Source organism: Canis lupus, chromosome 17 (genome assembly GCF_011100685.1).
Source record: "Canis lupus familiaris isolate Mischka breed German Shepherd chromosome 17, alternate assembly UU_Cfam_GSD_1.0, whole genome shotgun sequence".
NCBI classification, from domain to species: Eukaryota; Metazoa; Chordata; class Mammalia; order Carnivora; family Canidae; genus Canis; species Canis lupus.
Genome location: NC_049238.1, coordinates 37,996,594 through 38,022,559, shown reverse-complemented (window position 1 = coordinate 38,022,559; position 25,966 = coordinate 37,996,594). Strand labels below are relative to the sequence as shown.

The window sequence follows — 25,966 nt, the reverse complement described above, 5'->3', positions numbered from 1 at the left end:
TATGGGACCAGCACCAGTAAAAGCTCCAGCAACTTAACCTGGTACCAACAGAACTCTGGAGCTTCTTCTAAGCTCCTTGTTTACAGCACAGCAAGCCTGGCTTCTGGGATCCCAGCTGGCTTCATTGGCAGTGGATGTGGGAACTCTTCCTCTCTCACAATCAATGGCATGGAGGCTGAAGGTGCTGCCTACTATTACTACCAGCAGTAGGGTAGCTATCTGCTCACAGTGCTGCAGATAGCAACAAAAACTCCTCCAGCACCTGAAGGCCTGATTTCCCTCAGATACCGTGAGGGTCATGGACTCTGCCTCTGGGTCTGGGAGACTTTACTGTGGTTCCTCTATAAGGCTGAGGCTTAGCTGACTATAGGAGACACTTGGCTTTCAGAGGAAAAGAGAGGAACAAGGTCTGGGGATGAGTCAGTTCTCAATGGGTTCCAGTGTGGTGGCATCATGGGTCATGAAGGGAAAAGTGCAGGTGTGATACCTTTCCTCCAAACAGAGCATTAATATTTAGGTAGGTTGTTTCTTCAGATTTTGCTTCTTACACAGAATCAGAAAGTTCTGGGCTAGCAGAACTTTCCTCCTATTAAAGAAATTTGATAAGAAGCACAATCACACATCCCTGGATTATTATTGAAATGTCATGTTAAAAGGAAACAAGGGCTTTGAATGACACACTGGACCAGATGGACTTCACAGATACATCCTAAAGCAACAGAGTGCACTTTCTTTTCAAGTGCACATGGAGCATTCTCCATAATAGATCATATACTGGGTCACAAATCAGGTCTCAACTGGTACCAAAAGATTGGGATCATTCTTAGCATAATTTCAGATCATATGTTTTGAAACTGGAACTCAATCACAAGAGGAAATTTAGAAAGAACTCAAATACATGGAGATTAAAGAGCATCCTACTAAAGAATGAATGAGTGAACCAGGAAATTCATGAAGAATTTAAAAATTCATGCAAACAAGTAAAAATGAAAACACAACTCTTCAAAACCTTTGGGATGCAGCAAAGTTGGTCTTAAGAGGGAAGTATATAGCAATACAAGCCTTTCTCAAGAAACAAGAAGGTCTCAAATACTCAGCCTAACCCTATACCTAAAGGAGCTGGAGAAAGTACACCAAATAAAGCCAAAACTCCAGCAGAAGAGAATTAATAAAGATTAGAGCAGAAATCAATGAAAGAGAAATCAAAAGAACAGAATAGATCAATGAAACTAGGAGCTGGTTCTTTGAAAGAATTAATAAGATCAATAAACCCCTGGCCAGACTTATCAAAAAGAAAAGAGAAAGGACATAAATAAATAAAATCATGAATGAAAGAGGAGTGATCATAACCAACACTGAAGAAATACAATTAGAAGAACATATGAGCAACTGTATGCCAACAAACTAGATAAGCTGGAAGAAGCAGATGCACTCCTAGAGATGTATAAACTAACAAAACTGAAACAGGAAGAAATAGAAAAACTTGAATAGGCCCATAACCAGCAAATAAATTGAAGCAGTCATCAAAAATCTCCCAACATATGAGAGTCCAAGATCAAATGGCATCCCAAGGGAAGTCTACCAAACATTTAAAGAATAATTAATATCTATTCCAAAGTTTTTTCAAAAAATAGAAATGGAAAGAAAACTTCCAAACTCTTTCTATAAGGCCAGCATACCTTTGATCCTCAAACCAGACAAAGACCCCACAAAAAAGGAGACTTACAAACCAATATCCCTGATGAACATGGATGCAAAAATTCTGGGCAAGATATTAGCCGATAGGCTCCAACAGTACATTGTACATCCACAATCCATTGTGGATTATTCACCACGACCAAGTGGGATTTATTCCTAGGATGCACGAGTGGTTCAATATCTGCAAGTCAATCACTGTGATACACTACATTGATAAAAGAAAGGATAAGAACCATATGATCCTCTCGATAAATGCAGAAAAAGAATTTGACAAAATACAGCATCCTTTCTTGATTAAAACTCTTCACAGTGTAGGGATAAAGGGAACATACCTCAATATCATAAAAGCCCTATACAAAAAGTCCACAGCAAATATCATTCTCAATGGGGAAAAACGGAGAGCTTTGCCCTTAAGATCAGGAACACGACAGGGATGTCCACTCTCACCACTGTTATTCAACGTAGTATTAGAAGTTCTAGACTCACCAATCATACAACAAAAGAAATAAAAGGCATTCAAATTGGCAAAGAAGAAGTCAAACTTTTACTCTTCACAGATCACATGATACTACCCCAAAATTGCTAGAACTCATACAGGAATCCAGCAAAATGGGGGGGGGGGGGAAGGCGGATATAAAATCAATGCATAGAAATCAGTTGCATTTCTATACACTAAAAATGAGACAGAAGAAAGAGAAATTAAGGAGTCGATCCCATTTACAATTGCACAAAAAACCATAAGATACCTAGGAATAAATCTAACCAAAGATCCAGAAGGATCTGTTCTCAGAAAACTATAGAACACCCATGAAAGAAATTGAGGAAGACACAAAGAAATGGAAAAAAAAGTTCCATGTTCATGGATTGGAAGAACAAATATAGTTAAAATGTCTATGCTACCTAGAGCAATCTATACATTCAATGCAATCCCTATCCAAATACCATCAATTTTTCTCACAGTGCTAGAACAAATAATCCCAAAATTTGTATGGAACCAGAAAAGACTGCAAATAGCCAAAGGAATGTTGAAAAAGAAAACCAAAGCTGGGGCATCATAATGCTGGACTTCAAGCTCTATTACAAAGCTGTAATCATCAAGACAGTATGGTACCGGCACAAAAAGAGACACACAACATAGATCAATGGAACAGAATAAAGAACCCAGAAATGGACCCTCAACTCTGGTCAGCTAGTCTTCAACAAAGCAAGAAAGAATGTCCAATGGAAAAGACAGTATCTTCAACAAATGGTGTTGGGAAAATTGGACAGCCACATGTAGACGAATGAAACTGGACCATTTTCTTAGACCACACACAAAAATAGATTCAAAATGGATGAAAGTCCTAAATGTGAGACAAGAATCCACCAAAATCCTAGAAGAGAACACAGCTTCTTGCTAGATACGTCTCCAAAGGCAAGGGAAACCAGGCAAAATGAACTATTGGGACTTCATCAAGATAAAAGGTTTTTGCATATCAAAGGAAACAGTCTTACAAAATCAAAAGGCAACCTACAGATTGGGGAAGACAGGTAAAGGGCTAGTATCCAAAATTTATAAATAACTTATCAAACTCAATACCCAAAAAACAAATAATCCAGTTAAGAAATGGGAAGAAGACATGAACAGACATTTCTCCAAAGAAGACATACAAATGGCCAACAGACACATGAAAAAATGCTCGACGTCGTTCAGCATCCAGGAAATACAAATCAAAAGTACAATGTGATACCACCTTACACCGTTCAGAATGAACCAGTCAGGAAATTATAGATATTAGTGAGAAAGGGAAACCCTCTTATGCTCTTGGTGGGAATGCAAGCTGGTGCATTCACTCTGGGATACAGTATGGATCTTCCTCAAAAATAGATCTACCCCCATGACCTAGCAATTTCACTACTAGGAATTTATCCCAAAGATACCAATGTGGTGATCCGAAGGGGCACCTGCACCACATTTATAGCAGCAATGCCCACAATAGCCAAACTATGGAAAGACCCCAAATATCCATTGATAGATGAATGGATAAAGAAGATGTGGTATATACACAATGGAATACTACTCAGCCATCAAAAAATGAAATCTTGCCATTTGCAATGACATGGATAGAACTAGAGGACATCATGCTAAGCAATATAAGTCAATCAGAGGAAGACAATTATTTTATGCTCTCACTCATATGTGGAATTTAAGAAATGAACCTGATGATCATAGAGGAAGGGAAGGAAAAATAAATCAAGATGAAATCAGAGAGGAAGATAAACCATAAGAGACGCTTAATCTTAGGAAACAAACTGGGGGTGGGGTGGGGGAATGAGGTAACTGGGTGATAGACATTAAGAAGGACATGTAATGTAATGAACACTAAGTATTATATAAGACTGATGAATCACTGACCTCTACCATTGAAACCAATAATATACTATATGTTAATTAGTTGAATTTAAATTTAATTTTTTTTTAAATTTAATTTTTAAAAAAATGTTAATTTATATTAAAAATTAATGAATGAAAACCCCCTCCTCTTTTTCCATTATGAATTATAATGTTGACATTATTTTTAGAATACTTGATTAAACCCTAAGTCCTATAGCAGCTGGCAGAATTAATCAAAAGAAAATTATGTTATAAAATGTCCAGGCTGGCAGATTTCTTACAATACTGTGCCTGGTGTGCGTTTCCTACTTACCTTTCCTGAGATGATAAAACCCACCAATAGCAGGTGGGGTAGCATCCTTTGACAATGGACCCTTTAGTTTGGTCTAATTAAGACCTGACTGTCCCCAGAGTCTTTTCTAGGCACAAGGCCAGGACACAAGGTCCCCTCTGAGCAATTTTCACTTTTCTTTGCATGAGATGCCTGAGTCTAAGTGAAGGCTCCTAGAAAGTGTGTGATTTAGATGACCCTATGCCCCATTTTGGGTCACTGTGTGTGGTAGTCAGAGGACCTACGACCACAAACAATAAGAAAGTGGTAGAAAGAGAAAAGAAGGGAACTCTGGCAAAGCATTTATATCCTATATTGCACTATTACTGTGCCAGTCAATGTCTGACAACCAGCTCTCCAGAAAAATAAGTTCTGGTTTGTAGTATTTGCCAGTTTCCATAAATGTAGTTAAATACCTAACACACTTGATAGAACAGCTCTATCAACTCTTGATAGAACAAGAGGAAAACGATTAAGGATTAGAAGACATAATACCAACCAACTTGAATTAATTGCTAAAGAACAGTAAAGCACGAATGGAAAATGTGTATTTTTGTGGAGAGGACATAAAACATTCATGAGATGAACCATTCCCTGTGGCATAAAACAAGTAAGTAAACATAAAAGTATGGAAATTTTACAGAAAATGTTCTTTGACAACAAAATAATTAAGTTAGAAACAGTAACAATAAATTATTCAAAAACATCCTCAAATATGAAGTAATACCTTTCTTTATAGCTTATGGATAAAATAATAAATTGTAGTAATTATAAGTGAATATTAGATAATCAGATAATACCAAATATAACTAAATGATAAGGAAAGCACAGTGTGACAAAATTTGTGGGATGTTAAACAATACTTAGAAGGAAATTAATAGCATTAAATGTCTATATTTAGAAAGAAAAGACATTTATTTCTTTATTTAATATATATATATATGTTTAAATATTTTATTTATTTATTCATGAGAGACACACACACACACAGAGGCAGAGACATAGGCAGAGGGAGAAGCAGGCTCCATGCCGGGAGCCCAATGTGGGACTGGATCCTGGAACTCTGGGATCATGCCCTGAGCCAAAGGCAGATACTCAACCACTGAGCCACCCAGGCATCCCTAATACATATATTTTTGATTAAACTCAAGTAGCCAACATAAAGTACATGGTTTCAAATGTAGTGTTCAATGATTAATCAGTTGTGTATTTATTTATTTATTTAATATTTTTTACCGGATAAGGAATATAGTCAGTGATATTGTAATATTGTATGGTGACAGACTTGACCATAGCATCATGTATAAACTTGTTGAATAACTATGTCATACACCTGAAATAGTATAGCATTGTGTGTCAACTATGCACAAACAAAATAAAAGGGGAAACATTTAAAATTGATGATCCAAACTTCTACTGTAAGAATCCAAAGGAAAAAAAGTTCTGGTCCCAGATGGTGGTATAGGAGGCTCCTGAATTCATCTCCTGCCGTGGACACACGGAATCTACACTACACATGGGACAGCTCTCACTGCAAGAAATCCAGAAACTAGCTGAGGACTCCTACACATTGGATTAAAGAGGAAATACCCAAACTGAAATGGATGCACAAACCTGGGGCACATTCTTGCCATAAACTCTACCCCTAACACGACAATATACCATTGGAAGGGAACTTGTAACTCCCTGCTTCTCTCTGAAGAGTGAAGAGTTTGGACCCAACTTCTAGCCCCAACTTATAAGACTTCCACCTGAGGAACCACCCCCAAAACACCTGGACCTGGAAGCCAGGAGGGCTTGGAGACCCACAAGATAATAGTAAACAAAGGAATAGATCTTAATGAGCTATCTGCTCAGGGCTCAGCATTGAGGGAGCAGACGGAACCACCCACCTCCCAGTCCTACCCTCCAAGAGGCCTGCTTTCTTATCTTAAAATTTAGCTGCTGCCTGAGGCTTAGGCTTCTAATTTAGAACACATCTAGGGGCTGACTGCATTCCTCCCCGGAAATAAGGGAAGCCTGTGTTTGAGCTCTTTGCATTTTCTCTCTGTCCAGTCCCAGGACCCTGGTGCCTCCCTGGAAAGAGCTTGTGTACTTGTCTGACACCATGGTTTTTATGGCTGCCATCCAGACCAGTACTCCTTGATCACCTGGCTCTGGTGGCCAGCAGGACTTGAGTTCTAGGACCGACAGAGCTATAGCAAAGAGACAAATAATTTTTTTGTATTATATATATATATATAATATATATATCATATTTTTTATAGGAGTTTGATGCCAACATGTAGCATAACACTCAGTGCTCATCCTGTCAAGTGCCCCTCTCAGTGCCCGTCACCCAATCACCCCATCCCCCTGCCCACCTCCCCTTCCATTACCCCTTGTTTGTTTCCCAGAGTTAGGAGTCTCTCATGTTCTGTCACCTTCTCTGATATTTCCCACTCATTTTCTCTCCTTTCCCCTTTATTCCCTTTCACTATTTTTTATATTTCCCAAATACATGAGACCATATAATGTTTGTCCTTCTCCAATTGACTTACTTCACTCAGCATAATACCCTCCAGTTCCATCCACGTTGAAGCAAATGATGGGTATTCGTCGTTTCTGATGGCTGAGTAATATTCCATTGTACACATAGACCACAGCTTCTTATCCATTCATCTTTCGATGGACACTGAGGCTCCTTCCACAGTTTGGCTATTGTGAACATTGCTGCCATAAACATTGGGGTGCAGCTGTCTCAGTTTTTCACTGCATCTGCATCTTTGGGGTAAATCTCCAGCAGTGCAATTGCTGGGTCATAGGGTAGCTTTATTTTTAACTCTTTGAGGAACCTCCACACAGTTTTCCAGAGTGGCTGCACCAGTTCACATTCCCACCAACAGTGCAAGAGGGCTCCCCTTTCTCTATATCCTCTCCAACATTTGTTGTTTCCTGTCTTGTTAATTTTCCCCATTCTCACTGGTGTGAGGTGGTATCTCATTGGGGTTTTTATTTGTATTTCCCTGATGGCCAGTGATGCGGAGCATTTTCTCTTGTGCTTGTTGGCCATGTCTATGTCTTCCTCTGTGAAATTTCTATTCATGTCTTTTGCCCATTTCTTGATTGGATTGTTTGTTTCTTTGCTGTTGAGTTTAATAAGTTCTTTATAGATCTTGGATACTAGCCCTTTATCTGATATGTCATTTGCAATTATCTTCTCTCATTCTGTAGGTTGTCTTTTAGTTTTGTTGACAGTTTCTTTTGCTGGGCAGAAGCTTTTTAACTTGATTAAGTCCCAATAGTTCATTTTTGCTTTTGTTTCCCTTGCCTATCTTGCAAGAAGTTGCTGTGGCCAAGTTCAAAAAGGGTGTTGCCTGTGTTCTCCTCTAGGATTTTGATGGAATCTTGTCTCCCATTTAGGTCTTTCATCCATTTTGAGTTTATCTTTGTGTATGGTGTAAGAGAATGGTCTAGTTTCATTCTTCGGATGCAGTGATATTTAAATGTTTCCTCTGACATTTGTTGCAATGTGTGGGTATAATACATGAAACTGAAAGTAGCTCCATAATTTGCATATAATTCAAATCACCTGTTTAATGCATTCTATCACTGTCTCTTCAATTACAAAGAAAATAATTTAAAAATTGTCTTACTAAAGACAAAGATGACCTACTATCTTCTTCATATCATGTCTCTGAAAGAGTTAAAAAATTGCCCTTTGAAGATCTGTGGATTGTTTATGTCAAGTCATACTTTGCCCATGGTGATACATCCAGCTAAGAGAAGAGTTAGAATTTGGAGGTCATTCTGTCTGACTTCAAAGTGCTTGGCATGAACTACTATAATACAGTGTGTTTACAGTAAGTCACAACTTTCCTTATTTTCTTATTTTATCTTCTCTTTGTGTTATTATTTTCTGTGTGATCAGTACTTATTTATGACATTGTGATGACCCAATCTCCAGTGTCCTTCAACACAAAGTTCTAGTGTTTGTAAAAGAGAGATGAATCATAAGCAACTATAAACTGGTTATCTGGCTACCTTAAGCATTCAAACAGGCTCTAAAGCCTTTCTTTCATCCTAACTACCACTCTGACCTCTGGGGTCTGGTGTGGATTCAGGGACAGTGACACGGTGCAGATTTCTTCCCAGCCTGGATGTCAGTGTCAAGTGTTCCTGTCTGTAGGACTGACCTTTCTCCCACGGAGCTGCAACCTCACACATGCCTCCTCTGAGGGTGATTAGCTGCCCTAGGCTGACTCCCCAGATTTTGGAGGCAATGCTCTGATTTTGTGAAGTTGGGGGTTTTTATTAGAATTACATGTTCAAGCACTTTTCTATGTTTTCCTTGAAGATTAGAGCCAATATACTTGGTTTCCTCCCTTTATATTTCTCTCCAAAGCAAGGTTCCAGGTCATTTTCCAGACTGCTGTTTCCTTATTTCCCAGTGGATACTCCCTGATGATTCTCATAAAGTACTGATGTGGAAGGCTCCTAGATTGTGGCTTTTAAATTTTCTTTTGTTTCATTTTACAGTGACCTAATCGTTGTATAATGGAGGGGTTTGGAAATTAATGCTCTTAGGATTTTGGAGGAGCAGACAGGCCAAGAGAAAAGTACATTTCTACCTGAAACTCTAGTATTTTGCTGTCAAGACCAGTCTGGAACAATGCCTGAAGCTGCAAAAATACCTGAGCTTTGCTCTCTCTTTCAATGCTGGATGGAGGAGAAAACAAGCAGAGATGGAAGGGAGAGAGCAAGTGGTTGAGGGAAAGAGTATACTCTCTATTAAGCAATCTAGCTGATTGATCATTAAGAGGATTCCAGAAAAGAATGTGGAGAAAAACTTGAATACCCGAAATTGTCCACACTCCCTGCTCTCTTCTACTCTTATCCCAGCAACTAAATTCTCAAGGATTCATTAATCACAACCTATGAGCACACTCAGGCTCAATTCTTGGTGGTGCTGGGGGAAGGTAATGATGCAATGTACCCGGATAGTTGGGGGGAAATGAAGAGGACTGCAACTCTACAATATTTTGATAAATAAAAAATTTGGTTGATCAAACACATAAAAATAAATAATGTCCAAGGAAATGACATTTCAGTGAAGGGCTATGGTTACTGAGAATAGCCAACGAGAAGGGGCAGCAATCCACAATGCTACAAGGTTTTACAGAAGTCGCTTCTACTGTAAGGTGGTCCAGCCACCAGTCCTTGATTTTCCATATCTCTCAATGATTTTCGCAGTGTTTAATCTGCAGCCTCTAGAGTTATGTATGTGTCAAGATCTCAGTGTGTAAAGTGGCAGCAGAACCCTTCAAGTCCTCCCGCCCTCCGGGCCCGAAAGAAAGGGACTAGCAGGATCTCCTTGTGTCAGAAAAGCAGGAAGAATTTTTATTGCAAAGAACAAAATTTCAGTAGCGATAGAGTTGGGGGATGAACAGTAGAGGTGTAGTGGGGAAGTCTTCCAGGTCCTTATTCTAAGCAAGTGTTTCTAATCTCTTTGTGCTTGGACCTCTGTGAGGTCAAATATAATCTATCATGCCTTCTTTAAGAATGTTTTTAAAAACAAAAGTAAAAGGAAATCATGGGAATAGTTAAGGAAACCACTTTAATTCAAATACAAATATCAAAACATTAAAAAACTGTGACATAGTAATGTATTCTTTATTAATGCATGAAATAAAAGGTCCAGCTGCAAAAATAAAATTACTGTGTGTACAGACATTATCCAGTGTATAAGGAGACAAATCACAGACTGGTAGAAAATATTTGCAAAAACACCTATGACAAGGGCTGTTACCTTAAATTTACAAAGAACACTTAAAACTCAACAATAAGAAATAATCCAATTAAAAATGGGCAAAGAAATGAACAGACACTCATCAGAAAGGAGAAGACAGATATGAAACAAGGCACAGAAAAGATGTTCCAACATTATGTGTTGTAATGGAAATGCAAATCAGAGATGCTATTCCACACTTACTGTTGTGGCCAAAATCTAGGACACAGCTCCAAATGCAGGTGAGCATGTTGAGGGACTCGAACAGGCATTCCCTGCTGCTGGAAATGCAAAAAGGGAGTAGCCATTTGGTCAAACAGTTTGGCATTTTCTTACAGAACTAAACATACTCTTATCACACAATTCAGCAATCAGACTTTTAGGTATTTACTCTAAGGAGTTGAAAACTGATGTCCACAAAAAAACCTGCACACCAACATATATACAGATTTCTTCATAGGTGTAATCCTTGTTGTAACTCAGATATTCTTCCCAAGGAGAATGGATAAATAAACTATGATGCATCCAGACAATGAAATACTATTCAGCTCAAAAAGGCATAATCTATTTATTGTCCATAGAAACAGCAAAAAGTTGAGTGGTTGCCAGAGGCTAGAAGGGAAGAGGGATGAATAGGTGAAATGGACAGGTAATGGATACGATTTAGATGAGAACAGATACAATTTTTGAGCATTGTTTTAATTGAAATCTACTTAAAGCACACATTTGAACAGAATACAAATCCAGATTCCTTTTCAGGTAAGACCACGTTCTGTAAAAATAATGTTTTGAAATCCATTTCCAAAATAGTAATTTGTCATTTCCAAAAGAGTATTAAGGCTAAATGGTCTTAAAATGTTACCTTTGGGAAAAAAATTTCACACCACTCTCTACCCTAGCTGTAGTATATGAAGTACATTCTATGTTCTACATCTTTCAGGTTGTATTGTATTCTCAGAACCCACTGTGAAATTCCAAGAACTGCTTTTATTTTGTCTCAGAAAAAGGTAATTGAGGCAAGTATAAAACTTCTAGATTTAAGTTCTTCTGTGTGTGTCTGTGTGTACCTGTGTGTGTTTGTTGTTTTATTGAAGTATAGTTGGAATGCTGGGCTACGTTGGTTTCAGGTGTACAGCATAGTGATTTGACATGTCTATGTGCTCTGTTACGTAACTACAAGTGTAATTACCATCTGTCCCCACACAACACTATTATGAAATCCTTGATTATATTCCCTGCGCTGTACCCTTCATCCCTGTGCCTTGTTTTTGTTCATTTTATCTACCTCCCACTCTCCTTCATGAATTATTCCCATCCTCCCATCCTCTTTCTGTCTGGCCACCACCAGTGTGTTCTCTGTATTCTTGGGTCTTTTTCCATTTCTGCTCTTGGGTTCTTGTTTGTTTGATTGGTTTGTAGATTTCATATATAAATGAAATCATATGGTATCTCCTTTCTTTTTTTTTTTTTAAAGGTGTTTTGTTTCTTTTTTTTAATTTTTTTTTTTATGATAGTCACAGAGAGAGAGAGGCAGAAGCAGGCTCCATGCACCAGGAGCCCGATATGGGATTCGATCCCGGGTCTCCAGGATGGCGCCCTGGGCCAAAGGCAGGCGCTAAACCACTGTGCCACCCAGGGATCCCTGGTATCTCCTTTCTTTGTCTTATTTCTTTCACTTAATATTATACTCTCTAGGACCATTCACGTTGTTGCAAATAACAAGATGTCATTTTTTTTTGGCTGAGTAATATCCAATATATATAATAAATATAGATGTGTGTGTATCACTACTTTTTAACAGAAGTAGGACCTTATATCTGCTATGAATTTACAAAGTTAATTTGGGTGCTTGAACAAGAAATTTTACTAATTGTTCTCAGCCATATTTCCTGTGGGGAGGCAGGTATAGAATGCTATCCAGAGAACACAGTGACAGAGCAATTAGTGTAATGAGAAAGAAGATATTCAGAGTAGGAAAATAAAAAATAATAAATACTGAATGGTACCCAATATTCTCTATGAAAAATATAGCAAAATTTATTTGCTTTAAAATGTATTAGATTCAATTGTCACAAATATGCCTCAAGTTTCTGACTCTCAGGCTGACTAAATGTAATAGACCATACACAAAGAGAGAGGGGTTGGGATGAGATACAAGTCAGCTCTCCCTCCCTCAGAGACACTTGCATCACCTCAGTTTTTGAGCTGCTTCTGCCCCGCGAAGGCTGCTGCAGCTGATGGGGCTGTAACATGGGCCAGAGCACTCAGCTGCACATTACTGCCCTGGGTTCTCCAACATCTGCCACTGACACCAACTCAGACACTCTGCGGCGCCTGCTCCCCACTCAAGGAACACATTGGGCAGTGGTGACAGGCCAAACAGAGAGGTTTGTGTTCAGGGCTGCACCACTGTGGGAGGAAGCTGTGTACCTTGCCCGCAGTAATAAACTCCAGTATCGTTAGCCTCCACTCTGCTGATTCTCAGGGTGAAATCTGTCCCTGACCCGCTGCCACTGAACCTGTCTGACACGCCAGTGAAGCGGTTGGAAACCAAGTAGATCAGAAGCTGTGGAGACTGGCCTGGCTTTTGCAGGTACCAATACAAATAGGTGTTTCCATTACTGTGCAGGAGGCTCTGACTGGCCTTGCAGGAGATGGAGGCCGGCTCTCTAGGGCTGACAGACAGGGACGGTGGGGTCTGTGTCATGACAATATCCCCACCGGATCCTAAAATAACGAGAGATAAGTACAAGTTGTGTTAGAAACAGTATAAAACATTTCTATTACTTTGAGTTTTTTATATTTTAGGCTAAATCATATTTTGTGTTTTGTTTTATATTTTAAATGTATTCAATTATCATGGAAAACCCAAGAGAGCAAGACAGAGTGGCTTCTTTCTTCTTTAGTATCTCACTAAAGTACCGTTCTTCGTATCTTTTACTTTCTTCTTAATTTTCACAAGTCTAAAAATTAAATTCTCCTCGTTGGAGGGCAATCTCTCCCATGCACAGAATACACAGGGAGAAAAACAGCACCAGGGGAGCTCACCATCCGCACCCCCATGTCTTTCCTCATCCCCGCATTGTCCTTACCTGGGATCCAGAGCATCAGCAGCCCCAGGAGCTGAGAAGGGAACCTCATCTTGAGAAGCTGAGCTGAGGAGCCCTAGTAAGTAAAGACAAGCCTAGAGCTGACCTTTATCTCAGACTTTCAAGGGAAGGTCCTCCCCAGGGGACAATATGCAAATCCCCTGGTGGGTGTGGCAGAGTGGAAAGAGGCACAGGCAGGTGCAGGTCCCTCTCCTGCCAGTGTAGTAGCTTAAAAGGTCTTCTGTGCTGGGAGGAAAGCTAACAGAGACAAATTCTTTACTGCCTGAGTAGGAAGGAGGATCGAAGGGGAAAGTCAGGATCTGTGGGAAGACAGTGCTCAGAGTCCTGCCCTTCTGTGAAACCAGCAGAGACGTGAAGGTGTAGTGGCCAGTGTCCATTTCTGGCAGGTGAAAGGCCCTCCTGCTTGGATTCCTGTCTGCTAAGGTCCCAGGGGAAACAGCTGACACTCCCAACTGCAGCTGAGTGGCGGAGGATCTCCAAATCACGGGAAGAACTGGAGATAGTTCTAGGGTCTATGGGGTCTCCTGTTTCCAGACTGATGGTTTAAGACTGTCTAACAATGATTTAAAATAAACTCACCCTGGGACCCTGTGAATTATGCTCTATGAGAAGATGAAAGTAAAAACACCCTGTCAAGGAGGAAGATTCTCTCACTTACAGGAAGAGAACTAATAATCACATGGAAGAGAATAGGGAAGACGACCGTATTTTATGCTTCATGTAATGAGTATGATTTGTGGTAACCCTTTTTTACTGTCTGGAGTGTATCTTGTCACACTTCTCTCTCCTTCCCCAGATAAAGATAGATCGATTGATTGATCGATCGATAGACACACACACATGCCGTGTGGTATATATGAGACCCTTCATTACAACAGTGACAGAACCTGATGATTCTTCATGTGTCTGCTTGACGTTATCATATTGAGATATTTGTGAGAATTGTGTCAACCTCAAGTTACCTCCCAATTAAAGTCACTGTCCTCAAACAAAATCCTGGAGAAACTGAAAGCATAGAGTTTGTAGTTCTACTGAGTCTCAGGTAATTAAAAGCCAAAGTCATACTGAATTGAAAAATAACTGATAAATACAATTCCAGGTGTGATTACACAGAAAAGCTCAGGCTCTGTATCTCCTAGGATATCTTCCAAGAGTAAGATTTTGTACTGAGAGTGGAATAGCTATTGTGTAAAAATGCTGTGGAGAGCAAATCCTGAACTCTGTGGAGAGTCCCAGGTGCTCACGACAAATTGAGATAGGAGTATAATAGCCCAAGTCCCATAATTTCTTAGGTGTCACTCTATTTACTTTTTCTTATGTTTTCTTCCTTGATCCATGTTATAAGCTAGCCAATGCAATCCTGAATCTTCCTCTTTAAATTTTCAGCCTCAATGTCCACAATAGCCAGACAGTGGAAGGAGTCTAGGTGTCCATCGAATTGAATGAATAAAGAAGCTGTGGTCTGTGTATACAATGGAATATTACTCGGCCATTAGAAATGAGAAATACCCACCATTTGCTTCGAGTTGGATGGAACTGGAGGGTATTATGCTGAGTGAAATAAGTCAAACAGAGAAGGACAAACATTATATGGTCTCATTCTTTTGGGGAATATAAAAAATAGTGAAAGGGAATAAAGGGGAAAGGAGAGAAAATGAGAGAAAATATCAGTGAGGGTAACAGAACATGAGAGACTCCTAATTCTGGGAATAGAACAAGGGGTGGTGGAAAGGGAGGTGGGCAGGCGGTGGGGGTGACTGGGTGACGGGCACTGAGAGGGGCACTTGATGGGATGAGCATTGGATGTTATGCTATATGTTGGCAAATTAAACTCCAATTTAAAAAAAATTTCAGTCTTCCTAATGAATCCTATTAGTGAATGAATTCAGAAAGATAAGCCACAATAATGAAAAATATCAGGACAAAGACAAAAAGGATAATACAAGACAATATTATAAATGTTAAGGTGAGTGTCATAATATTCATAACCCATGTTAAGTGAAGAATCACATTGTGTAACACTATTTCTCAACTGTACTTCAAAAACGAATCACATTACACATTTTTATGTGAAAGCTCAGCGTGTGGAAATATGGCTGCAAATTATTCATCTGTCATGGTTTTTTTTTTACTTACTGTATATCAGTTTTGAAAATGTTTTTCCAAATTATTTTTAGAATGTTTGAATTTGGAATATTACTATTTGCTACAGAAATTAACATGAAAACTTAAAAAGTCTTTTCTGCTTGGTTGCCTGTCTCATAATTTTTAAAAATTATCTAAAATATCTCGAAAATGCAAAATCTTAGAAAGATTATTTCTTGACAGTAAAGGCTTTGAAATTTTCCAGTATGACCTGTACACTGAACAAGGAGTATTCTTAGTTCCAAACAGGAATCCGCGTCTCTACATGTTTACACTCTATTTTGTACCCTGGACAATAAAACTGACCCCAGCAAAGCTGGACGCTACAACTTCACAGAAAGAATAACATTTGTAAGGGATGTAAGCAGAAACTCTGTGAGGTCCAGGTGGGGAACGGGGCTCTAGAGGTCTCTAATCTAAGCACCATCAACTGAATTAGCAAGGAGTTTTGCAGGTGGATTTTATGGCACTGTTGTCTCTGTGCGAGAGGCTGTTCATCTGGGTCCATAAAAGTGGAAGTCAGTGTGTGATTTGTGTACCTTGAGAAGATTCTCTTTTTGGTGCAACTGTGAACCCATTATCCTGGGATCAGAGTGTGTGGGATAGGAAGTGTGATGCTGTTATATATTCTGTAGACTTTGACCTATAAATTTTATCAAGCCAGATGCTCAAACTATGGTGCTTTGGTGAAGATGAGACAAACACAGAAGCTTGTTTCCTGACTAACCTAAATGGAAGTTCTTTCTGATAAAAGGCGAGCTTTTTTTTTTTTTTAATTTTTTTTATTGGGACTCAATTTGCCGGCAGATAGCATATCACCCAGTTCTCATCCCATCAAGTCCCCCCTCAGTGCCCGTCACCCAGTCACCCCATCCCCCTGCCCACATCCCCTCCCACTACCCCTTGTTCGTTTCCCAGAGTTAAAGTCTCTTGTGTTCTGTCACCATCACTGATATTTCCCACTCATTTTCTCTCTCTTCCCCTCCATCCCTTTCCCTATTTTTTATATTCCCCAAATGAATGAGACCATATAATGTTCAAGCTCTTCAAGGTGGCCTGGAGGCCCGAGGTTGAGAAGGACTAGCCCATCAGGGTCTCCTTGTCTGATGGGAGAGATGAAGGGACCGCTCCCAATACCATTTTTAGGAGGGGGTTCCCAGGCTTCCCTCCACATGTGTGATGCTTTGCTAGAGGAGCTCACAGAACTGAGAGAAACACTTATTTATGTTTACCAGTTTATTCAAGGATATGATAAAGATACAGATGAAGAGCTAGATGGAGATACATAGGGTGAGGTCTGGGAGGGTCCTGTGTACAGCAGCTTCTGTCCTTGTGGAGATGGAGTGCATCTCTTTCTCTCTGTGGATTGTTCATCTGTGTGGAAGCTCTCTAAACCTTGCACTCTTGAGACTCGTGGAGGCTTGCTTACCTAGACATGATCGATTATTATCTATGTGTCAAGCTCCTCTCCCCTTACTGGATGGGAAATGGGGCAGCAAATTCCATGGTTCTAATCATGGCTTGGTCTTTCTGGTGACCAGTGCCCATCCTGGAGCCCATTCAGGGGCAATCTCACAGAATGAAAGATTCTCTAGAGCTTTTATCTCCTAGGAAATTATAAGCGTTTTAGGAGCTCTGTCAGGGGCTGGGAGCAGAGACCAATCTCTATATTTTCTCGTATGTCACAGACATAAATCAGAAATTCTGGAGGACCACCATTGTTTCAGAGGCTGGGGAATTCAAGCAGGTTCTAAAGCCTTGCATCCTATCTAACTCCCACTCTGACCTCTAGGGTCTCCTGTGGATCAAGGACAGTGGACACGATGTGGATTTCTTCCCAGCCTGGACGTCAGCCTGATATGGCTGCAAGTGTTCCTATCTGCAGCACTGACCCTTGTCCCACAGAGCTGCAGTTCTCATACAAACCTCCTCTGAGGGTGATTAGCTGCCCTAGGCTGCCTCCCCAGATTTTGGAGGCAATGCTCTGATTTTATGAAGATGGGGGTTTTTATTAGAATTACATGTTCAAGCACTTTTCTATGTTTTCCTTGAAGATTAGAGCCAATATACTTGGTTTCCTCCCTTTATATTTCTCTCCAAAGCAAGGTTCCAGGTCATTTTCCAGACTGCTGTTTCCTTATTTCCCAGTGGATACTCCCTGATGATTCTCATAAAGTACTGATGTGGAAGGCTCCTAGATTGTGGCTTTTAAATTTTCTTTTGTTTCATTTTACAGTGACCTAATCATTGTATAATGGAGGGGTTTGGAAATTAATGCTCTTAGGATTGTTTCCATGATCAGAAGAAAAGAGAATGAGAGCGAGATATGCTTTCCTGGATCTGATCTTCCTACCCTGTACTCATATCTCAATATTTTCTTCTGTAAGTTTAAAGTCGTGTTTTGAAAAGTGAGTTTCATGTATGAAGTAAGACAATTAAACTCATTTTTCCCCATACGGGGGTGACACATTGTCCCCAAATTATTTAAGTAGTTAATTCTTTCTCCAGAACACACACACACACACACACACACTCACACACACACACACACAGACAGAAACATCTGAACTGAAATGACCACTAAAATCTATCCAAATGGTACACCACAGTTTGACTCAACAGAATGACACAACAAATGTTCTCCTCTGAGCAGTTCCATGACACTTAGGAAGGAGGCAAAATGTTCCTCTCCACATCAAGATAAATGGTCAGTTGTCAGGAGCCTGAAGAACAACTCAGATGTATCTGTAGTTTCCTCAGAGTGATGAAAAAGAACAGTACCAGTGAACATCATCTGAGCAGAAGGAGAGCAGGATGCGTATGTGGAATGAAGAGGTAAAGAAAAGATTTTGGAGGAGCAGACAGGCCAAGAGAAAAGTACATTTCTACCTGAAACTCTAGTATTTTGCTGTCAAGACCAGACTGGAACAATGCCTGAAGCTGCAAAATACCTGAGCTTTGCTCTCTCTTTCAATGCTGGATGGAGGAGAAAACAAGCAGAGATGGAAGGGAGAGAGCAAGTGGTTGAGGGAAAGACTATACTCTGTGTTAAGCAATCTAGCAGATTGATCATTAGGAGGATTCCAGAAAAGAATGTGGAGAAAACCTTGAACACCTGAAATTGTCCACAGTCTTTACTCTCTCTTCCACTCTTATCCCAGCAACTAAGTTCTCAAGGATTCATTAATCACAACCTATGAGCACACTCAGGCTCAATTCTTGGTGGTGCTGGGGGAAGGTAATGATGCAATATACGCGGATAGTTGGGGAGAAATGAAGACGAACTCAAGTCTATAACATTTTGATAAATAAAAAATTTGGTTGATCAAACACATAAAAATAAATAATGTCCAAGGAAATGACATTTCAGGGAAGGGCTATGTTTACTGAGAATAGCCAACGAGAAGGGGCAGCAATCCACAATGCTACAAGGTTTTACAGAAGTCGCTTCTACTGTAAGGTGGTCCAGCCACCAGTCCTTGATTTTCCATATCTCTCAATGATTTTTGCAGTGTTTAATCTGCAGCCTCTAGAGTTATGTATGTGTCAAGATCTCAGTGTGTAAAGTGGCAGCAGAACCCTTCAAGTCCTCCCGCCCTCCGGGCCTGAAAGAAAGGGACTAGCAGGATCTCCTTGTGTCAGAAAAGCAGGAAGAATTTTTATTGCAAAGAACAAAATTTCAGTAGCAGTAGAGTTGGAGGATAAGCAGTAGGGGTGTAGTGGGGAAGTCTTCCAGGTCCTAATTCTAAGCAAGTGTTTGTAATGCCTTTGTCCTTGGACCTCTGTGAGGTCAAATATAATCTGTCATACCTTCTTTAAGAATGTTTTTAAAAACAAAAAATAATAGAAAACCATAGGAATAGTAAGGAGACTAATTATATTCAAATATGAATATCAAAACACTTAAAAACTGTGACATAGTAATGTATTCTTTATTAATGCATGAAATAAAAGGTCCAGTTGCAAAAATAAAATTACTGTGTGTACAGACATTATCCAGTGTATAAGGAGACAAGTCACAGACTGGTAGAAAATATTTGCAAAAACACCTATGACAAAGGCTGTTACCTAAAATTTACAAAGAACACTTAAAACTCAACAATAAGAAATAATCCAGGGATCCCTGGATGGCGCAGCGGTTTGGCGCCTGCCTTTGGCCCAGGGCGCGATCCTGGAGACCCGCGATCGAATCCCACGTCGGGCTCCCGGTGCATGGAGCCTGCTTCTCCCTCTGCCTGTGTCTCTGCTTCTCTCTCTCTCTCTGTGACTATCATGAATAAATAAAAAAATAAAAAAAAAAGAAATAATCCAATAAAAATGAGCAAAGATCTGAACAGACACCTCATCAGAAAGGAGAAGACAGATATGAAACAAGACACAGAAAAGATGTTCCAACATTGTGTGTTGTTAAGGAAATACAAATCAGAGATGCTATTCCACACTTATTGTTGTGGCCAAAATCTAGAACACAGCTCCAGATGCAGGTGAGCATGTTGAGGGACTCGAACAGGCATTCCCTGCTGCTGGAAATGCAAAAAGGGAGCAGCCATTTGGTCAAACAGTTTGGCATTTTCTTACAGAACTAAACATACTCTTATCACACAATTCAGCAATCAGACTTTTCGATTTATCCTATGGAGTTGAAAACTGATGTCTACAGAAAGACCTGCACACCAACATATATACAGATTTCTTCATAAGTATAATCCTTGTTGTAACTCAGATATTCTTCCGAAGGAGAATGGATAAATAAACTATGATGCATCCAGACAATGAAAACTATTCAGCTCAAAAAGGCATAATCTACTGTCCATGGAAACAGCAAAATGTTGAGCGGTTGCCAGGGGCTAGAGGGGAAGAGGGATGAATAGGTGAAATGGACAGGTAATGGACATGACTTTAGATGAGGACAGATATATTTGATCATTGTTTTAATTGAGATCTACTCAAAGCACACATTTGAACAGAATATAAATTCAGATTCCTTTACAGGTATGACCATATTCGGTAAAAAATAATGTATTTGGTTAGTATTTTAACACTTTTTGCAAAATAGTACCAAATTTATCATTTCCAAAATAGTATTTAGGCGAAATGGCTTTAAAATGTTACTTTTGGGAAAAAATCTCACACCACTCTCTACCCAACATGTGGTATATGAACTACATTGTATGCTCTACATCTTTTTTTTTAATTTTTATTTATGATAGTCAGAGAGAGAGAGAGAGAGAGAGAGGGGCAGAGACAGAAGCAGGCTCCATGCACCCGGAGCCTGATGTGGGATACGATCCCAGGTCTTCAGGATCACGCCCTGGGCCAAAGGCAGGCTCCAAACCGTTGCGCCACCCAGGGATCCCTGTATGCTCTACATCTTAAGGTGTGTTGTATTTCAGAATCCTCTGTGAAATTCCAATAACTGCTTTTATTTTGTCTCAGAAAAAGATAATTGAGAGAAGTATAAAATTTCTAGATTTAAGTTCTTTTATGTGTTTGTGCACACAAAAGACACACCTCTGTGTGTGTGTGTGTGTGTGTATGTCGTTGTTTTATTGAAGTATAGTTGGAACACTGGGCTACGTTGGTTTCAGGTGTACAGCATAGCGATTTGACATGTCTATGCGCTATGTTATGTCACTGCAACTGTAATTACCATCTGTCCCCATACAACGCTATTATGAAATCCTTGATTATATTCCCTGCGCTGTACCCTTCATCCCTGTGCCTTGTTTTTGTTCATTCCATATACCTCCCACTCTCCTTCGTGAATTATTCCCATCCTCCCATCCTCTTTCTGTCTGGCCACCACCAGTGTGTTCTCTGTATTCATGGGTCTTTTTCCATTTCTGTTCTGGGTTTCTTGTTTGTTTGATTGGTTTGTAGATTCCACATATAAATGAAATCATATGGTATCTGTCTTTCTTGTCTGACTGTTTTCACTTAACGTTAGACTCTCTAGGACCATTTACGTTGTTGCAAAAACAAGTTAATTTGGGTGCTTGAACAAAAAAATTTACTAATTGTTCTTAGTCATATTTTCTGTGGGGAGGCAGGTAGAGAATGCTATCCAGAGAACACAGTAACAGAGCAATTAGTTAACTGAGAAAGAAGAAATTCAGAGAGTGGGAAAATAAAAAATAATAAATTCTGAAATATACCCAATATTGTCCTATAAAAATATAGCAAAATTTATTTGCTTCAAAATGTATTCGACTTGGATTGTCACAAATATGCCTCAATTTACTGACTCTCAGGCTGACTAAATGTAATAACCAAACAGAAGGAGAGAGGGGTGGGATGAGATACAACTGAGCTCTCCCTCCAGCCTGTTGCTCAGAGAGCACTTGCATCTCACCTCCGTTCTTGAGCTGCTTCTGCCCTGCGAAGGCTGCTGCAGCTCATGGGGCTGTAACATGGGCCAGAGCACTCAGCTGCACATTACTGCCCTGGGTTCTCCAACATCTGCCACTGACGCCAACTCAGACACTCTGCGGCGCCTGCTCCCCACTCAAGGAACACATTGGGCAGTGGTGACAGGCCAAACAGAGAGGTTTGTGTTCAGGGCTGAACCACTGTGGGAGGATCTTGTATACCTTGCCCGCAGTAATAAACTCCAGCATCATCAGCCTCCACTCTGCTGATTCTCAGGGTGAAATCTGTCCCTGACCCGCTGCCACTGAACCTGTCTGGGACCCCAGGGTCTCTGTTGGAGACCTTATAGATCAAACGCTGTGGAGACTGGCCTGGCTTCTGTTGGAACCAATACAAATAGGTGTTCCCATTACTGTGCAGGAGGCTCTGACTGGCCTTGCAGGAGATGGAGGCCGGCTCTCCAGGGCTGACGGACAGGGACAGTGGGGTCTGTGTCATGACAATATCCCCACTGGATCCTAAAATAATGAGAGATAAGTACAAGTTGTGTTAGAAACAGTATAAGACATTTCAATCATTTTGGGTTTTGTATATTTTAGGCTAAATCATATTTTGATTTTGATTTATATTTTAAATCTATTCAATTATCATGGAAAACCCAAGATAGCAAGACAGAGTGACTTCTTTCTTCCTTAGCATCTCACTAAAGTACTGTTCATCAAATATTTTATATTCTTCTTAATTCTCACAGTCTAAAAATTAAATTCCCCCTGTTGGAGGGCAATCTGTCCCATGCACAGAATACACAGGGAGAGAAACAGCACCAGGGGAGCTGACCATCCACGCCCCCATGTCTTTCCTCATCCCCGCCCTGTCCTTACCTGGGATCCAGAGCATCAGCAGCCCCAGGAGCTGAGAAGGGAACCTCATCTTGAGAAGCTGAGCTGAGGAGCCCTAGTAAGTAAAGACAAGCCTAGAGCTGACCTTTATCTCAGACTTTCAAGGGAAGGTCCTCCCCAGGGGACAATATGCAAATCCCCTGGTGGGTGTGGCAGAGTGGAAAGAGGCACAGGCAGGTGCAGGTCCCTCTCCTGCCAGTGTAGTAGCTTAAAAGGTCTTCTGTGCTGGGAGGAAAGCTAACAGAGACAAATTCTTTACTGCCTGAGTAGGAAGAAGGATCGAATTGAGAAAGTCAAGATCTGTGGGAGACAGTGCTCAGAGTCCTGCCCTTCTGTGAAACCAGCAGAGACGTGAAGGTGTAGTGGCCAGTGTCCATTTCTGGCAGGTGAATGGCCCTTCTGCTTGAATTCCTGTCTGCAGGAAGGTCCCGGGGGAAACAGCTGACACTCCCAATTGCAGCTGAGTGGCAGAGGATCTCCAAATCACGGGAAGAACTGGAGATGTTCTAGAGTCTATGGGGTCTCCTGTTTCCAGGCTGATGGTTTAAGACTGTTTAATAATGATTTAAAATAAAATCACCCTGGGACCTTCTGAATTATGCTCTATGAGAAGTTGAAAGCAAAAAACCTGCCAAGTAGGAAGATTCTCTCACTTACAGGAAGAGAACTAAGAGTCACATGGTAGAGAATATGAAAGAAGACAGACAGAATTTTAGGCTTCAGGTAATGAGTATGATTTGTGGTAACCCCTTTTTTACAGTTTGGAGTGTATCCTGTCATATTTCTCTCCATTCCTCAGATAAAGATAGATAGATCTATTGATCGATTGACAGACACACACATGTCATGTGTTATATATGAGACCCTTCAGTACAATAGAGACATACTGATGATTCTTCATGTGTCTGCTTGAGGTTATGTCATATTGAGTCATTCATGAAAATTGTGTCAACTTCAAATTACCTCCCAACTAAAGTCACTGTCCTCAAACAAAATCCTGGAGAAACTGAAGCATAGAGTTTATAGTTCTCTGAATCTCAGGTAATTAAAAGCCAAAGTCATACTGAATTGAAAAATAACTGATAAATACAATTCCAGGTGTGATTACGCAGAAAAGCTCAGGCTCTGTATCTCCTAGGAAATCTTCCAAGAGTAAGATTTTGTACTGAGAGTGGAATAGCTATTGTGTAAAAATGCTATGGAGAGCAAATCCCGAACTCTGCGGAGAGTCAGTTGCTCAGTTGCTCATGACAAATTGAGATAATAGTAATACTCTTGAGTAAGAGTATAATAGCCCAAATACCATAATTTCTTACTTGTCACTTTATTTTCTTTTTCTTATGTTTTCTTTCCTTGATGTTATAAGTTAGCCAAAGCAATCCTCATTCTTCCTCTTGAAAATTCCAGCCTCCCTAATGAACGCTGTTAGTGAATGAATTCAGAAAGACAAGCCACAATAATGAAAAATGCCAGTATGAAGACAAAAAGGAAAATATAAGACAATATTATAAATGTTAAGGTGAGTGTCAAAATATTCATAACCCATGTTAAATAAAGAAAAACATTATTTAACACTATTTGTCAACTAACTGTACTACAAAAAAAATCAAATACACATTTTTTATGTGAAAGCTCAGTGTGTAGTAATATGGTGCAAATTATTCATCTGTCATGGTTTTTATTTTATTGTATATCAGTTTTGAAATGTTTTTTTTACAAAATTATTCTTTAGAATGTTTGAATTTGGAATATTACTATTTGCTGCAAAACTTAACATGAAAACTTAAAAGGTTTTTTTCTGCTTGGTTGCTTGCCTCATAATTTCTTAAAATTATCTAAAATATCTCGAAAATGCAAAATCTTAGAAACATTATTTCTTGACAGTAAAGGCTTTGAAATTTTCCAGTATGACCTGTACACTGAACAAGGAGTATTCTTAGTTCCAAACAGGAATCCGCGTCTCTACATGTTTATACTCTATTTTGTACCCAGGATAATAAAACTGACCCCAGCAAAGCTGGACGCTACAACTTCACAGAAAGAATAACATTTGTAAGGGATGTAAGCAGAAACTCTGTGAGGTCCAGGTGGGGAACAGGGCTCTAGAGGTCTCTAACCTAAGCACCATCAACTGAATTAGCAAGGAGTTTTGCAGGTGGATTTTATGGCACTGTTGTCTTTGTGTGAGAGGCTGTTCATCTGGGTCCAAAAAAGTGGAAGTTAGTGTGTGATTTGTGTACCTTGGGAAGATTCTCTTTTTGGTGCAACTGTGAGCCCATTATTCTGGGGTCAGAGTGTGTGGGGTGGGAAGTGTGATGCTGTTATACATTCTGTAGACTTTGACCTATAATTTTTATCAAGCCAGACAGGTCAAACTACAGAGCTTTGGTGAAGATGAGACAAACACAGAAGCCTGTGTCCTGACTATTGCAGATGGGAGTTCTTTCTGAAAAAGGCGAGCTTGTTTTTTTCTTTTCAGTTTTTAAATTGGAATTCAATATTCCAACATAGAGCCTATCACCTAGTTTTCGTCCTGTCAAGTGCCTCCCTCAGTGCCCATCACCCAGTCACCCCATCCCCCCGCCCACCTCCCCTCCCACTACCCCTTGTTCATTTCCCAGAGTTAGGAGTCTCTCATGTTGTGTCATCTTCACTGATATTTCCCACTCATTTTCTCTCTTTTCCCCTCCATCCCTTTCACTATTTTTTATTTTCCCCCAAAGAATGAGACCATATAATGTTTGTCCTTCTCGGATTGATTTATTTCACTCAGTATAACACCCTCCAGTTCCATCCATGTTGAAGCAAATGGTAGGTATTTGTTGTTTCTAATGGCTGAGTAATATTCCATTGTATACATAGACCACATCTTCTTTATCCATTCATCTTTTGATGGACACCGAGGCTCCTTCCACAGTTTGGCTATTGTGGACATTGCTGCTAGAAACAATGGGGGGCAGGTGTCCCGGTGTTTCACTGCACCTGTATCTTTGGGGTAAATCCCCAGGAGTGCAATTGCTGGGTCGTAGGGCAAATCTGTTTTTAACTCTTTGAGGAACCTCCACACAGTTTTCCAGAGTGGCTGCACCAGTTAACATTCCCACCAACAGTACTGGAGGGTGCCCCTTTCTCCACATCCTCTCCAACATTTGTTGTTTCCTGTCTTGTTAATTTTCCCCATTCTCACTGGTGTGAGGTGGTATCTCATTGTGGTTGTGATCTGTATTTCCCTTATGGCTGGTGATGTGGAGCATTTTCTCATGTGCTTGTTGG

General features: G+C 40.0%; 2 long non-coding RNA genes and 1 gene segment (V, D, J or C); 2 read left to right on the top strand and 1 right to left on the bottom strand.

The window, feature by feature from the left end:
* LOC111090618 overlaps positions 1–11,555 on the top strand; it is a 76,546-nt gene extending 64,991 nt beyond the window's left edge. The window contains exon 6 of one of the 2 annotated variants that reach the window (XR_005372444.1): positions 11,111–11,555. This is a non-coding gene — a long non-coding RNA (uncharacterized LOC111090618). Of the gene's footprint in view, positions 1–4,859; positions 4,999–11,110 lie in introns of those variants that run through there. The other variant, XR_005372445.1, reaches the window with a different exon arrangement.
* LOC608379 overlaps positions 1–25,966 on the bottom strand; it is a 345,452-nt gene that overhangs the window by 37,834 nt on the left and 281,652 nt on the right.
* LOC119877172 lies at positions 20,797–25,149 on the top strand. Its single transcript, XR_005372447.1, has 3 exons — positions 20,797–23,416; positions 24,101–24,212; positions 25,059–25,149. It is a non-coding gene; the product is annotated as an uncharacterized LOC119877172 (long non-coding RNA).